This window comes from Panthera onca, chromosome A2, assembly GCF_046562875.1.
Source record: "Panthera onca isolate mPanOnc1 chromosome A2, mPanOnc1 haplotype 2, whole genome shotgun sequence".
Taxonomy (NCBI): domain Eukaryota; kingdom Metazoa; phylum Chordata; class Mammalia; order Carnivora; family Felidae; genus Panthera; species Panthera onca.
In genome coordinates this window covers 93,806,473-93,823,360 of record NC_138340.1, presented here as the reverse complement: position 1 = coordinate 93,823,360, position 16,888 = coordinate 93,806,473, and the positions used below count along the sequence as shown (strand labels likewise).

Below are 16,888 nucleotides of genomic sequence, written 5' to 3'. Positions count from 1 at the left end.
TGCAGGGTGGCTGCCGCGGCAGTCGCGCTCCGGCGGCTTCCCCGCCTCCCCGAGCTGGATCGCGTATTGCCGGAGAGGAGGAGGACGAGGGAGGCGCGCAGAGGCCGGCCTCGCAGTGACGCGCCGCTAGGGGCTGCGCGCGGGGAGGGCGCTGAGCGGGCCGGGAACGCTAACTGGAGGGCCCAGCGGGCGGAGGTGTGGAGCCGTGCGGCGTCTGGAGGAGTCAGGGAGCTCGGCGGGGTCAGGAGAGGGCGCGGAGAGAGCTGGGGAGGACTGAGAGAGAGCGCCGACCCAGGCAAGCAGTGCCGCGGGGAGCCCGGCTGCCTCGCTCCAGCTTTGAGTATCCCCTGGACTGGGAGCTGCTGAGAATCCGCCTCTCGCCTGCGGCCCCCACTCTGCCCTCAGTCTCTGCAAGGCTCCCCCTCGATTCCTTTAGAAGCAGCTCTAGAAAAATCAAGCCCACTTTTCTACTCCACTGCTTTTGTGCTGCGTAGTCTCCTTTCCACTCTAGACTTTGCTTTTTATTACGCCGTGCACCACCCCCTCCCCGTTCCCTCTTCCATACTCTCAGTTCCTGACAAGTCTCCACGAAACTGCGCTTTATTTCCTCTGCGTGTTCCTTCCCTCACCTTTACCCACCCAAACCGTCTTTTGTCTGGATTGTGTCCTTGTAATAAAATGTTTAGAAATGCCCTTTCATGAACCATATTTAAAAACTCCCTCAGATAGAAGGATCCTCACAGCCTGCGGAATGCAGATTAGTCTGTTGACTTTGACCTTTACTGTAGCTGGTGCCGAGCTAGCTGTGGAGTTGGGGAACAGAGGGGTTAGACAGGGAGTCAGGAGAACTGTGTTCCTAGGAAAGCCACTTAACTCTTGGGGCCTCGATGGCCTTGAATGCCCAGGGAATCTCTGAGCTGTAAGGACTCTTTTGGCTTTGGGATTCTGTAAATTTTCTCCCTGCAGATTACCTAGTCAGGACTCCTTTATCTTTTGCAAGAGATCTTTGTTTTCACAATTAAAATCAATTTGGGAAAATTCTGAAATTCGGGTAACTTTTTTTTTCATACGTTAATTCTCATTTCAGCAAATTTAGTTTAAAAATGATCTCTCCTGGTGGTTTATTAACCGGAGGTGGGGGGGGGGGGGACCGAGAAGGGGGTCTCTGATCGATCATTGGACAACTGCACTTTCCCCTCTGTAGTCCATTCACAGATTAACCTTTGCAAATGCTGGTTTGGAAATACATTCTTTGTTTGACTTGACATTTGCCCCGTCCCCTACCGCCAAATATTATTAAGGTTTAAAGTTTAGGCATAAGGTAAGCTTTTAGTGATGTTGGGGTATTGACAGCTGGTGAAATTCTTTCCATTTTGGTAACTGGAAAAAAAATAGTTAAATTTTATACCAATTTTTATTATTTTGCTTCAATTGTACTCTCAATGAAATTAGCATTTTTTAGCACTCTGGAGGACAAGGGGAGGAAATTCATGAATCTTAGTTGTTAATGAAAAGCATGCAGCTTCCTCATGTGTTTTTTCAGAAAAAACAATAGCATTATAAACTTTCACAAAGGGTTATTTAAAAATGAAGCATTTTCTAACTATCCTAAAGCTCTTAATTATTGTGCAAAACATGTAGGTAAACCATATATTTTATTATTATTATTATTAATTATTTATTCTTAAAGATTTTATTGTTTTAAGTAATCTCTACGCCCAACCTGGGGCTCGAACTCACAACCCCAAGATCGAGAGTCATATGCTCTACCAACTAAACCAGCCAGGCACCCCTAAACCATGTATTTTAAGTATTTTTAAAAGCTATCTTAACATTGGACTATCCCCCTCCCACCCAAAGGTCAAGTTATATGCAAAATCACTTAAAAGAGAATCAGTCAATAATTTGCAATTGCCAGAAGGAATGTCTGCTTTTCATATTTGAACTATTAAATATCCCTGATGGAAAATCTCATGTTGCCAATTGTGTCCCCCAAAATTGTTGGCATTGATGCAAAGCATGATTCCTTTCAGCTTATTCCAGGGTAACTGAAATTTTTACTACTGTTTTTCAGTTGGAGTTTTAGAATATAAAAATTATTTTGCAAGATTTTTCCAGGTCATGATGTGCTCTCTGAGAAATCTCTACAGTTCCCTGAAGTAGTAATTGATTCCACTCAAGTGCAGCAATAATTTTATTAAATGGATCTCTAGTGGCCTAGAGGTGTTAACACAAGTTTTTTTTGAAGTTATTACACAATTGAGTAACTTTAGAATGGTAGTTCTTAAGATGTGTAACCATGCACTGGTTCCTCAAGATGCTCTGCCAGTAATTCATTCACTACAAAAATATTTATTGAACTCCTACTATATCCCCTGGCTGCGGCACTAGAAACAATGAAGAACACAGATAAACTTATCTGTCCTGTTAGAATTTATAGTTTGGTGGGGAAGCTAAATTAGTAAACAAATGCAAATAAGATTTATACGAATTGATTTATGCAAGTAAAGTAATATAAATCATGATAAAAACAACAGACTTTGAGATAAATAATAAAAAGAACTTTTTCATTTTCATGATTCACAATGCATATTATGGATTAGAGGCTCAGAATTTCTACTGTAAAGACTTACTTAATCTATTTTCCACAAATTCCCAAATTTATTTTGAGCACTGAAACTTTGTGAGGAATACTTCTTCATAAAATAGAACCATTTTTTGTGAAACTGCTTTTTTGAAACCAAAGGATCCAATGAACATACTTTTTTTGTCAGTGCACATTCATATATTTTAATAGATTTATAAATATACATACCATCTGTTTAAAATAGGTTTAGTTTGAAGACAAAATTATATAGAAACATAAGTACATTTGTATATTTCAATAGATTTATAAGAATATATTTTATGGATATTGTCTGAGGAAAAAATGACAGAATATTTCTAAATCTATTAAAGTATATGAATATGCATCTGTATTAAAAGGTATTTTGTAGAATGTATTTCCATATATAAACATGGTCTAGATAGTTATAATTCTTAATCACCATATAGTTCATTATATTGCATAAAGCCCTACTTGGGACTTGATCTCAGGACCCTAGGGTCATGACCCTAGCCAAAATCAAGATTTGGACACTCAACCAGGCGTCCCTGGGAATATTTCTTTATTAAACATTTAAAATGCATATTTTAAGGGATGCCTGGGTGGCTCAGTCAGTTAAGCATCTGACTTCGGCTCAGGTCATGATCTCACAGCTTGTGGGTTCAAGCCCCACGTTGGGGCTCTGTGCCAACAGCTCAGAGCCTGGAGCCTGCTTCAGATTCTGTCTTCCAATCTCTCTCTGCCCCTCCCCCACTCATACTCTGTCTCTCTCTCTCTCTCTCTCTCTCTCTCTCTCAAAAAAAAATAAACATTAAAAAAAGTTTTAAATGCATATTTTAAACTCATTTTTATTGTTTTATCATGATAAGTGTATGCTTTAATTCCCATCCCCTGTTTCTCCACACACATTTAAAAATGTGTTTTTTTAAAGACTTTTTAAGGTAATCTCTACACCCTATATGCGGCTTGAATTTATAAACCCTAGATAAAGACTAACAATGCTCTACTGATGAGCCAGCCAGGCACCCCTAAAAATGTGTGTTTAAAAATAATGAAAAAAATTTTGGTACAAGCAGATTTGATTCTGGATCTCATGGATGACCATCTTATAACTCACAATAACCATGCAATTTCAGATCCCATTTTTTTTTTTTTTGCATTTTTTATTGCATTGGTACCTAGCAATATTACCCTGTCAAACCTTACTGAGAGAACTCTTACAGCTGACCAAAAAAAAAGACAAAAAACCCAATTATAAAATGGATGAAGGATTTCAATACATATTTCTTCAAATAAGATATGCAAATGACCAATAAGATCATGGAAAGATGCTCAACATCATTAGTCCTTAGAGAAATGCAAATCAAAACCACATGAGATATCATTTCACATCCACTGGATGGGTGTAATCCAAAAGTCAGTATCATAATATCAATGTTGGCGAGGAAGGGGAGAATTTAGAACCCCTATACATTGCTGATGGAAATGTGAAATGGTGCAGCTACTTTGGAAAACAGTTTGACAGTTCCATTTCTTGGTGTTGAAAACATGTCTACAGAAATACAGAATACAGAAACTTGCACACAAACGTTCATTGCAGTACTATTTAAATAGCTCAGAACCCAATGTCTATCAAGTCTATCAAATAAGGAATGTATAAATAAAAGGTAGTATATCCATATAGGGGATATTATTCACATATTATTATAAAAAGGAATGAAGTACTGATACAATGTGTGGATGAATCTTGACAATGTCTGCTAAATGAAGGCTGCCAGACTCAAAAGCCCATATATTTTATGATTCCATTATATAAGTTGTCCAGAATAGGCAAATCCATACAGACAGAAAATGAATTAGGAATTGCTAATCTACTACCTGGTGAGGAAGGGGTAGGGAATGACCATTTAATGGGTAGGGGCTTACTTTCTGAAATGATGAAAATATTCTGGAATTAAATCGTAGTGATGGTTGTACAACTTGGTGAATATACTCAAAACCACTGAATTGTACACTTTAAAATAGTTGACTTTATAGTATGTGAGTTATATCTCAATAATTAAAAAAAATAGTAATCAGGGATTGTCTCAACAAAACAAAACAAAATAGGGGCGCCTGGGTGGCTCAGTCGGTTGAGCGTCCGGCTTCATGAGCTCAGGTCATGATCTCACAGTTTGTGGGTTCAAGCCCCCTGTTGGGCTCTGTGCTGACGGCTCAGAGCCTGGAGCCTGCTTCAAATTCTGTGCGTGTGTCTCTCTCTCTGCCCCTCCCCCACTCATGCTCTGTCTCTCTCCTTCAAAAATAAATAAAAACATTAAAAAAAATTTAAAAACCCCAAAACCCCCAAAACCTTAATGAGTGAGCAGATGTAGACAATTTCTAACAAGGCATCCCCTTTGAGTGAAGACCAGATAACATTAAATCTGTGCTCTACTAAGGTATATTTAGCGGTTGACAGAAGAGAAAAAAGTGATGGAAGAAATTACTCACTCTTATTTTATTTATTTTATTTTTAAAAATCTCTTTAAAATGTATGTATGTATTTAGAGCACAAGCAGAGGAAAAGGACAGAGGGAGAGAGAGAGAATCTTAAGCAGGCCCCATTCTCAGAAAGGAGCCCAATCAGGGCTCAATTCCATGACCCTGGAATCATGACCTGAGCCAAAATCAAGAGTTGGAAACTCAACCAAATGAGCCATCCAGGCGCCCTACATTTTAATTTATGTATGTTAAACCCTGAAGATCTACAGAGTTATAGTTAGTACCATGCCCACCTTTTACAAGCAGTCATTTAACTTCTATCAAACAATATTGTTCTTTACATTCACTTAATTAGCTTTGAACTTTTTGTGAAAGCCTGTTCTCCCACTTACAATTGTGTGACACAGAACAAGTTGCTCAGTCTGTTGCTGACTCTTGTCTCAGTCTCAATTTCCTCATCTATTAAATGGGTATAATAATAGTGTCCAACTAACAGTGGTTGTTACGAATATTGAATGAGACAGTGTAAGTAAAGAGCCTAGTACTTATTAACTAGTGTAAATGCTAGATATTATTTAACAACTTGCAAACTTGTTTGGTTTTATAGTTGTGTACATGCTCTAAGCATAACAAATTTATACTTTTACATTGGAATATATTCTCGTAATTAAAAAGTTTTTTTTTAATGTTTATTTATTTTCAGAGAAATAGAATGTGAGCAGGGGAGGGGCAAAGAGAGAGGGAGACATAGACTCTGAAGCAGGATCCAGGCTCCATGCTGTCTGCACAAAGCCCAACGCGGGGCTTGAACTTATGAACCATGAGATCATGACTTGAACCGAAGTTAGGTGCTTAAGTCCCCCAGGCTCCCCTATTCCTGTAATTTTTAATAAAAAAATGTAAGTCCACAACATGGCTATTGAGGACTTGTCCCCCTTCTTTTTTCTTTAAAAAGATTTCATACTTCAAGTTTGGGAAACACTGGTTTAGAAGAAGCTTAGGTTTTTTTGTTTTTGTTTTTTCTCTCCATACATCACTCTATACTCTCCACTACCTCACTGCCATCACTTTTTAAGTCTTAAAATTTAATAAAGATCAACCATACCCAAGTTTAGTCGCCTTGTTCATAGCTTAGAGTTTGAGTTGAAATACTAGTAGGTAAATGAAAAAGGCAGCATGTTGCAGTGCAAATTTGTGGAATAGGAGTTAGAAAGTCTTCAATGACTTATGTGAACTTTTAGCAAGTTGCTTATTACTCTGGGTCTTAGGTATAGTGTCTTGACTACGAAGACTGATCTTCAAGTCCCTTCAAGGTCTAAAATTCTGACATTTTCAGTATACCAACTATTGTTCTGTGATAAGTTGTCATGTCACCTAGTACTTAATAGAGAGATGTGCCTTTCAAGGTGCCAAACTTTCATGTGGTATCACCTAGTTGGAAGGTGATTAGTGGTCTGCCCTTTTCTCATTTGGTATCAGTTTGAATACACAGCAAGATTCTCCAAAGTAGCAGAAGGTAAAATGGTCAGAAGTAGAGAAGATATGGATTATTTAAAGATTGAAAAATTAACTAGAAAATTCACACTTGGCTGCACAGTATTAAAGAGTCATTCCTGATTTTTTTTTTTTTCTTTTTTAACCCATCATATTCTTTTGATATCATTTTAGGCACCATCTTAACAGCCACCATGTAAAATGTTGTAGAAAGTTCTTGTGGTAGCTGGTCTTCAGAGATGGCCTCCCAGTGAATTACACCTTCCGGTATTCATGCCTTTGTGTAGTCTTTCCCCACACTGAACCTGGGCTGGCCCCATTTAACAAATAGACTGCAGTAGTGGTGATGCTTTGTGACTTCTAAGGATAGAACACAAGAAGCCTTGTAGCCTCTGCCTTGGTTTCTTAGAACTCTTATTCTGGGGGAAGCAAGCAGCCATTTGAAATTTACCTTGAGACCACCATGCTGTGAGGAAACCCAATCTAGACTCATTGAGAGCCCACATAAAGAGACAGACACCTGACCAGTCTGCCCAGTTAAGGTGTAAATCATGTGAGGGAAGAAGCTGTCTTGGATGTCCAACACAAAACATCAGATGAAGTCAGCCCCAGCTACCACCGGATGATGAAAGCATGAAAGACTCCAAAGGAGAATCACCAGAATGAGGTCAGTCAACTCACAGAACTGTGAGAAGTAAACAATTGTTGTTTTATACTGTCAATATTGGGGCAAGGTGTTATGCAGTGGTACAGTAGCTTGTTTAAGGACCAAAAAAAGTTCATTTTCTTTTTGATCAGTAATACCCATTTTACATCTCTCTCATAAGAACTCCTTAAAAAATATCTCCATTAGCACTTTTTTTCAGGAGACTATTTCTTTCTTTGTTTTATTATTTTAAAAAAATCACAAAGACATTATTTCATGGTTTCATGTCATTTCATCATTTTTTAATGCCTGGTTTAAGATGTAGGTTTCCGGAATAATTGAGTTATCTCCAACATTACAAATCCTGTCATTAATACTCATGAAAGAAATCAGCTTCAAGAAACAAAACCCAAGTGCTAGTTCTATAAACATAAATGTTTGACCCTATGACTATAAAGGGATCAGAGAAGATTAGGAAAGGAAGAGATATAAAACAGGAGTCTATTTTATAATCACTTTTATTTTTTTAAAGTTATTTTTAACCTAGTTTATTTATTTTAAAACACATTTAAGTAAAATTGTAATGCACTTTGAAATGTTGGAATTTTATCACTGTAAATCCAACTATCTCTAAAAAAGATATGGCCATTTCATTTTATACAAATGTTATAAGAACTGACCACAGCATTTGTACATGACAATTGTTTTATAATACTTAATTTCCTATAACACTCCAAAATAAATTCTATTTAGGTCAAAGGGTCAAAATTTAAGTTATATGATAAAGAAAATCAGATAAAACCAAAGTGAACATTAGTCATATTTCTAGTGGGGAAAGGATTCTTTGTGTTTGAATAAATGGAAGCAATCCCAAAGATAAAGAATTATAATTTCAACTAAATAAGAGTTAAAGTTCTGTGTTTTTAAAAAACATACACTGAGGGGAAATGTTTGCTGTAACTTAACAAAAGATTAATGTCAAATATTTAAATAGCTCACACAAATTCAAAACAGAAGCAACTTTAGGCTCCAATAAAAGCACAAAAGAATTGAACATTTTAATAAAGAAGATATAAAATTGTTTAATAAACAGAGACACTGGGAAAGATACCATTTATAGGCTTTCATAATCTCTTCACTCTTCTCCTGTTGGTTAATTTTGAACAATCCAGTATTTATGCAAATCATCAAAGGTTTTACCTTTGTAGGTTTTACCTTAAGGTTTTACCTTAAGTAGGCCATTGGCTTAAAAATGCTGGGACAACATTTCTTTTGTTCTCACCTTTATTATGCAGTTATGTAATAAAGAAATTTCCAGACTTTCTAATCTTCAATGTATAAAGTTCTTCCGTAAACTTGGGTAGAAAGACTCAGTATCATGAAAATGCAATTGTCCCCAAATATATCTATAAATTCAGTGTGACTCCAATAGGTATCCTGTCAGGATTTTTCATGGAACTAGACACATTAACTCCAAGATTGACACGGAAGAGCAAGAGGTCAAGGACAGGCATGAAATTCCCAGAGAAAAAGAATATAGATGATTTTTCCTTTCAGACACAAGGCTAATACAAAACTGTGAAAACTGTATAACATAGGGTTAGACAAACAGGCCAAGGTAATAGAACAGACAACATCTGTTCCCTGGGCACAGAGAAAAAAAGTGTGATTTATGGCAGAGCAGGCCTTGTCTGTCAGTGGGAAGGAAGTGCTATTGTTTATATTCTTACACAAATTCATTTTATGAAAAAAAGTGAAGTTGTACTTTATCCCACAAAAATTAGTTCTAGGAAAACGAAAGACTTACTATGAGAGGGAAACTTGAAAACCTAGGAAAATATCTTTAAGGAAGAAGACACAGGCTTTCACTCATATGTGGAATTTTAACAAATAAAACAGATGAACATATGGGAGGGAGAAAAAAAGAGAGGGAAACGAGGCTCTTTTCTTTTAAAATATAATTTATTGTCAAACGGGCTTCCATGCAACATCCAGTGCTCATCCCAACAAGTGCCCTCCTCTATGCCCATCACCCATTTTCCCCTCTCCTCCACCCCCTATCAACCCTCAGTTTCTTCTCTGTATTTAAGAATTTCTTATGGTTTGCCTCCCTCCCTCTCTGTTTGTAACTATTTTTCCCCTTTCTGTTCCCCTCTGGTCTTCTGTTAAGTTTCTCAAGATCCACATATGAATGAAAACATATGCTATCTGTCTTTCTCTGACTGACTTATTTCAATTAGGATAATAGCCTCCATTTCCATCCACGTTGCTGCAAATGGCCATAGTTCATTCTTTCTCATTGCCAAATAGTATTCCATTGTATATATAAACCACATCTTCTTTATCCATTAATCAGTTGGTGAACATTTAGGCTCTTTCCATAATTTGGCTATTGCTGAAAGTGCTGCTATAAACATTGGGGTACAAGTGCCCCTATGCATCAGCACTCCTGTATCCCTTGGGTAAATTCCTAGCAGTGCTATTACCGGGTCATAAGGTAGTTCTATTTTTAATTTTTTGAGGAACCTCCACATTGTTTTCCAGAGCGGCTGCACCAGTTTGCATTCCCACCAACAGTACAAAAGGATTCCTGTTTCTCCACATCCTCGCTGGCATCTGTCTATAGTTTCCTGATTTGTTCATTTTAGCCACTCAGACCGGTATGAGGTGGTATCTCCGTGTGGCCTTGATTTGTATTTCCCTGATGATGAGTGACATTGAGCATCATTTCATGTGTTTGTTGGCCATCTGGATGTCTTCTTTTGAAAAGTGTGTATTCATGTCTTCTGCCCCTTTCTTCACATGATTATTTGTTTTTCGGGTGTGGAGTTTGGGGAGTTCTTAATAGATTTCGGATACTAGCCCTTTGTCCGATATGTCATTTGCAAATACCTTTTTCCATTCCATCGGTTGTCTTTTAGTTTTGTTGATTGTTTCCTTTGCAGTGCAGAAGCTTTTTATCCTCATGAGGCCCCAGTAGTTCATTTTTGCTTTTAATTCCCTTGCCTTTGGAGATGCGTTAAGAAATTGCTGCGGCTGAGGTCAGAGAGGATTTTTCCTGCTTTCTCCTCTAGAGTTTTGATGGTTTCCTGTCTCACATTCAGGTCTTTCATCCATTTTGAGTTTATTTTTGTCTATGGTGTAAAAAAGTGGTCTAGTATCATTCTTCTGCATGTTGCTATCCAGTTCTCCCAGGACCTCTTGCTAAAGACACTGTCTTTTTTCCATTGGATACTCTTTCCTGCTTTGTCAAAGATTAGTTGGCCATACATTTGTGTCCAATTCTGGGTTCTCTATTCTATTCCATTGGTCTATGTGTCTGTTTTTGTGCCAATACCATACTGTCTTGATGATTACAGCTTTGTAGTAGAGGCTAAAGTCTGGGATTGTGATTCCTCCTGCTTTGGTTTCTTAAGAATAGAGAACAAACTGACAGTTGATGGAGGGAGGTAGGTGGGAGATGGGCTAGATGGGTGACATGGATTAAGGAAGGCACTTGTAACGAAGAGCACAGTAAGTGATGTAAGAAATAAATTACCGAATTCTACTCCTGAAACCAATATTGATTGCACTGTATGTTAACTAACTAGAATTTAAATAAAAATTAAAAAAGAGAAAAAACATAGGAAAATATCTTTGTGACCTTTGAGTAGGGATAGATCTATTAAATAAGACATATGTACAAAGATGTGAACCGAAAGAGGAAAAGATGTATCCATTTGATGCAGAAATTAAAGCTCCTTATGACCAAAAGAAACCATAAAGTGATTGAAGAGTACTAGTCATGTTGTAAAAACATACGTGCTATGCGTATAAGCAAACTATTAGCATCCAAAAATAAAAACTGTACAAATTTATAAGAGCAATGGCAATCCAAAAGAAAAATGGTTGAAAACATGTGCATGGTATTCACCCTAGCAATACTATTCCTGTTATTTGCCTCAGATACTTTTGTCTCAGAACCTGTTTACACTCTTAAACATTATTGGAGAACCCCTAAGAGTTTTTGTTTCTGTGGGTTATATCTATCAATTTTTACCAAATTAAACCTGAGAGATTTAAAAAATATTTATTATTTAATTTCAAAATAACAATAATAGACCAATTACATGTGAACATAAATAAGTTTTTGAAAAATTAGTGTATTTTCCAAAACAAAAAGTGAGAAAAGTGGCACTGTTTCATATATTTTGAAAGATTTCTGTAATGCCGAGCTTAACGGGCAGCCTGATTCTCCTAGTTGTTTCTGTACTCAGTCTGTTGCAATACCACAAGTCATGTAGCCTCTGGAAAACTCCACTGTTCACTTGTGAGAGAATGAAAGTTAAAAAGTCAAATAACATCGTAGTATTATTTTGGGGCACCTGGGTGGCTCAGTTGGTTAAGTGTGTGACTCTTCATTTCAGCTCAGGTCATGATCTCATGGTTCGTGGGGTCGAGCACCAGATCGGACTCTTTGTTGACAACTCAGAGCCTGCTTGGGATTCTCTTTCCCCCTCTTTGCCCCTCCCCTGCTCACACTCTTTCAAAATAAATAAATAAGCTTTAAAAAAATCTTTAAAAAATAGTAAAATAACATCTTAGTATTATTTTAAAAGTAGTTTTGTACAGGGATTTATACATAGGAGCTAAAATGATAAAGGAAAGCAAGGGAATGATTGACCAAAAATTCAGGTTGCTGTCTATCTCTGGGGGTGGGAGTGAGGAGCAAGCTACAATAAGGAGGGGCACTTGGGGCCTTCTGAGACACTAATATTTTATTTCTTAAGCTGGATGTCTGTCACATGAGTGTTAATTTCATTATTATTTTAACTGTGCATTCATGTACATATTTCATACACACATACAAATATATAATTAAAAACATTTTTATAATGTGACAAAAATCTATTCAAAATGACTACAACAATAAAAGAAATATACTGACTTTCATAATTGAAAATCCAATAGGAGAGAGTTTCAGGTATGGTTTGATCCAGAGTGCACTCCTGTAGCTTGGGGAACAGGTCATGTTCCTTCAGAGCCAAAGAGCTTTGGGAAAGGCTGAATGCCAGAATGATGAAATTACTGAAAGAGGAAAAATGTAGGCAGGAAAAATTAGTAAATGTTCAGAGCCACAAAACATAAAATAGGTATGATAGGTATTTCAGTTAGCACTTCTTATCTTATACCCAACTATTAAAATCCTTGTTTTTCCTGTTTGACTTTTGCTAACCTGAATTTCTAGCTATAATGAACCTATTAAGAGGCATAATGATTTTATTAAATCCTTCTATTAGTCTATAACCATAACATTCCAACTTTGTGCTTTAAATTTAAAGAATTCCAAATTTATGCTTTAAATTTTTGCTAGAAAGAGATTTTGATTCAATAAGAAAAGCTCCTTTTAAGTGTGTTGGCATTTGGACCAAGAAATAGTGTTAAAAACTTGTTGAAATAGTGACTTCTATGCCTGTATCCTTGTGTTCCAGATGTTTCTATAGGTCATTCTTAGAGTCATATTGACTTTTGATATAATTTCAACTTTCATTCTCTTCTTATTTATTTATTTATTTATTTATTTTTTAATGCTTATTTATTTTTGACAGAGAGAGAGACAGAGCATGAGCGAGGGAGTAGCAGAGAGAGAGGGAGACACAGAATCCGAAGCAGGCTCCAGGCTCTGGGCTGTCAGCACAGAGCCCGACGCGGGGCTCGAACTCACAGACAGTGAGATCATGACCTGAGCTGAAGTCGGACACTCAACCGACTGAGCCACCCAGGCTCCCCTCTTCTTCTTTAAAATTTTAATATTATTCTAATTGTTAAAATGTTGTAATAGACAACTTTCCCAAACTCTTATTGTCACAGCTTATTATTTTGAATAATTATGAAATTATTTAAATAATTGAAAATTTCTCTTTGAAGTCTGAAGGTTTTTTTAAAAATGTTTATTTTGTTTTATTTTTAAGAGAGAGAGAGAGAGAGAGAGAGAGAGAGAGAGCGCACAGGCAGAGGAAGGGCAGAGAGAGAGGGGGAGACACAGAATCTGAAGCAGGCTCCAGGCTCCAAGCTGTCAGCACAGAGCCCCACGCGGGGCTTAAATTCATGAACCGTTAGATCATGACCTGATCCAAAGTCCTACGCTAAACCGACTGAGCCACCCAGGTGCCCCTTAAGTCTGAAAACTTTTTAAAAAAATATTATTGATAGTAATCTCTCAAGCCGTACTAGACATATTAAATGCTATGTAATTTTATGTTTTCTTTATGATGCAAGGTCATTAGGAATGTAAATTACTTTGTTATAATTACAATGTTTTTAGATGCAAGTAGCTGTTTGTTTTATATGTAAGGGGATGACTCTAACAACGAGTGTACATTTTTCATACTTTTTAGGACTGTTCTCACCATGAGCTTTAACTTTCTGATATTAATATGCCAGCACCTAGCAGTAAAACTCCTCTAAGTCCTTGTATCCAAAGTGCAATAAACTGATAAACTAGATAAAAGTTTGATATAACCACGTCAAAAGTATCTGTAAATGGGTTTTGAATGACGTTCTCCCTAAAAACAATGTAATTTTAGAGCAAAGATTTTTGATACATTCCTTTTATATCACAAGAGTTTTTACATTTTTATTTATAAATTTTCCTTCTTACCAAGTTCCCAGTTATATTTTACACATTTAAATTTCTAAGAGATTTTTCTAGGCAATGAATATGCATTGTTTTATAATCAGGAAAATGCACTAAATGTGAATAAAAGTGCTAAATTATTTCAGTTATATAATATTATTACTTTTTATGGTCTAACCACTATACTGTTAGAATCTATGCTTTCTCCTCATCATGCTGACTCTGACCTTTATTACTTCCTTTCTAAGCTATCTGTGATTTTGTTTAAAAAGATTATTTTTAATTGTCTCTTTTTCTCCAAAAATTAGTTTAGTGATTTAATTATTTCTCATTTTGATATGAAAACACTATTTCACAGATGCTCCAAATTTTAAAAAAAATCTCCATTGTCTATAGGATAAAACACAGACTATTAGAACTCTTCTCTAGTGTACTTCCAAATTACTTAGCTTCTTTCACTTACTATGCCCTTGTGTAATCTCTCTTTTTACATCTTTTTGGCCTACAATATGTCATTTGCAGTCCTATCCCCTGATGAGACTCGACCCACCTCTACTAATGATCTACTGTTTTGATCTCTTTCCTTTAGGAAGCCTCTCTTGTGTTTTCCCAGCCCACACAAAACTCTCTCTCTAATTACGTATGGCACTTATTATCCTATTATTGATGTAGAGCATGCTTATTATTTTGTATTGCTTCTCTTTCTAGAATAACCTTTGGATGATTTTGTATATCTGCAACACCTCGTACAGTGTTTATCATAATACCTAGAACAGTGTTGTGTTTTATTAGACACTTGGTAAGAAGAATGAAATGATGGCTGGGTTGATTTCATTTAGAGTACATGCCAGTTGTCTATCTGTTATCATCCTTTCATGATGAAGAAGTGTGGGTTTTCTTTTGGCGAGGCATCCTTGCAGTGAGTATAATGTGAGTAGATGTTTCCATCAGGAAAGCAAAATAGAGACTGTAAGCCAAACTCAAATCATTCTGGCCAAAGACATAAACAGCCAAATTCTTTCAGAAATGGTTTCCTGGAAGCAATTTGCATTGACTGTGCTTTTGTCCAAAGAGCCTCCTTTAAAAGTGACATAGCAGTATTGGGACGCCTGGGTGGCTCAGTCGGTTAAGCATCCAACTTTGGTTCAGGTCATGATCTCACAGTTGGTGAGTTCGAGCCCTGTGCCAGGCTCTGTGCTGACAGATCAGAGCCTGGAGCTTGCTTTGCATTCTGTGTCTCCCTCTCTCTACCCCTCCCCTGCTCACACTCTGTCTCTCTATCTCTCTGTCTCTGTCTCTCTCTCAAAAATGAATAAACATTTAAAAAAGTGACATAGCAGTATGTAGTAAATCTAATCATTGTAGATAACTAGATTGGAGTAGCAGTATTTATCTCTTGGTTAAAATCATCTAGATTATTGTGTCAACAATTCACTTCATTTTAGAAAGTTGCAATTCATTTTATGCAGATATGTAAGAGAAATTATACATATTTTTTAAAGCTTATTTATTTTGAGAGAGAGAGAGAGAAAGAGAGAAAGAGAGAGAGAGTATTAGTGGGGTTGGGGCAGAGAGAGAGAGGGAGAGAGAGAGAATCTCAACCAGGCTCCACACTGGCAGCACAGAGCCCAGTGTTGGGCTTGAACTCACGAACTGTGAGATCATAACCTGAACTGAAACCAAGAGTTGGATGTCTAACCGACTGAGCCTCACAGGCACCCCAAAAGTACACAGATTCTTAGAACTGCAGTACTTTCCTAATTACTGAACAGCTCTTTCTCTGGTTGAAGCAAATGTGTTAAATGGATTAAAAAAAATACATGTGAGTGTCATTGTACAGTGACTAAAGACTCAATAGAAACTTGGTATTTTTTTCCTTATAGTACATTGATCAGAGTCAGATTCCCAAACTGGGTTAAAGACATTCATACCTATACATATACAGGGTTGTATGATCAAAATCAAATAAACACCTGTTTATTAATTGTAAGCTAAGCCTTACTTGCACTGAAAAGAAATACAAGCCATGATCCTTGCCTTTAAGAAGTTTGCAATCTGGATAGGTAGATATAGGTAGATAGTATGTGTTATTTATTGAAATATGAATTCATGATAGAATAAAGTAGTGCATCATATTGGTCATATAATAATACAACAAAAATGTTATTCTGAGGAAGAAGGGGAGAGGAGTTCCTTTGGGATGAATAGGATGACTTTAGAAAATTAAATGGAAGTAGACTTTGAGTTGTACTTTAGGATGAGTGGATTTTGAATAATGAAAGAAAGGTGAGAAAGACTTTCTTGGAGAATAAAGGATGTGAACAGTGTGAGCAAGACCATGGAGACAAAGACATTTTTGGAGGAGAGTGAGTAAATCAGTTTTTCAGAAAGGTGAAAAATTGCAGATTAGGCTAGAAAAGCATTTTGGGCAAGATTGTGGAAGAATGTGAATGCCAGATTAAGGACTAAGTATTTTGTAAGCAGTGAGGAGGTATTTGGGGAAGATCTTGATAAAAGAAAAAGCTTGATCCAAGTTGGGTTTCAGAAAGAGTAGTTTGTCAGCTATGTACCACTTGAAAAGGAGGGCAAAATTTGCAGCAACGTGGATGGAACTGAAGGGTATTATGCTAAGTGAAGTAAGTCAGTCAGAGAAAGACAGATCATGTTTTCACTCATATGTGGAACTTGAGAAACTTAACAGAAGACCATGGGGGAAGAGAAGGGGAGAAATAGTTACAAACAGAGAGGGAGGGAGGCAAACCATAAGGACTCTTAAATACAAAGAACAAACTGAGGGTTGATAGGGGAGTGGGGGAGAGGGGAAAATGGGTGATGGGCATTGAGGAGGGCACTTGTTGGGATGAGCACTGGGTGTTGTATGTAAGCGATGAACCATGGGAATCTACCCCCCAAACCAAGAGCACACTGTATACACTGCATGTTAGCCAACTTGACAATAAATTATATTTAAAAAAATAAAGCAAGCATAATTCCTTTGATAATTAGAATATGCAGAAAATAAACTGAACTTCAGTTATTAAAAAAA

At 36.9% G+C, this 16,888-nt stretch overlaps 1 protein-coding gene across 5 annotated transcripts in view; it reads left to right on the top strand.

The window, feature by feature from the left end:
- The window catches only part of FAM237B (family with sequence similarity 237 member B), a 166,964-nt gene that overhangs the window by 125,594 nt on the left and 24,482 nt on the right, over nucleotides 1–16,888 (top strand). The window lies entirely within an intron of this gene.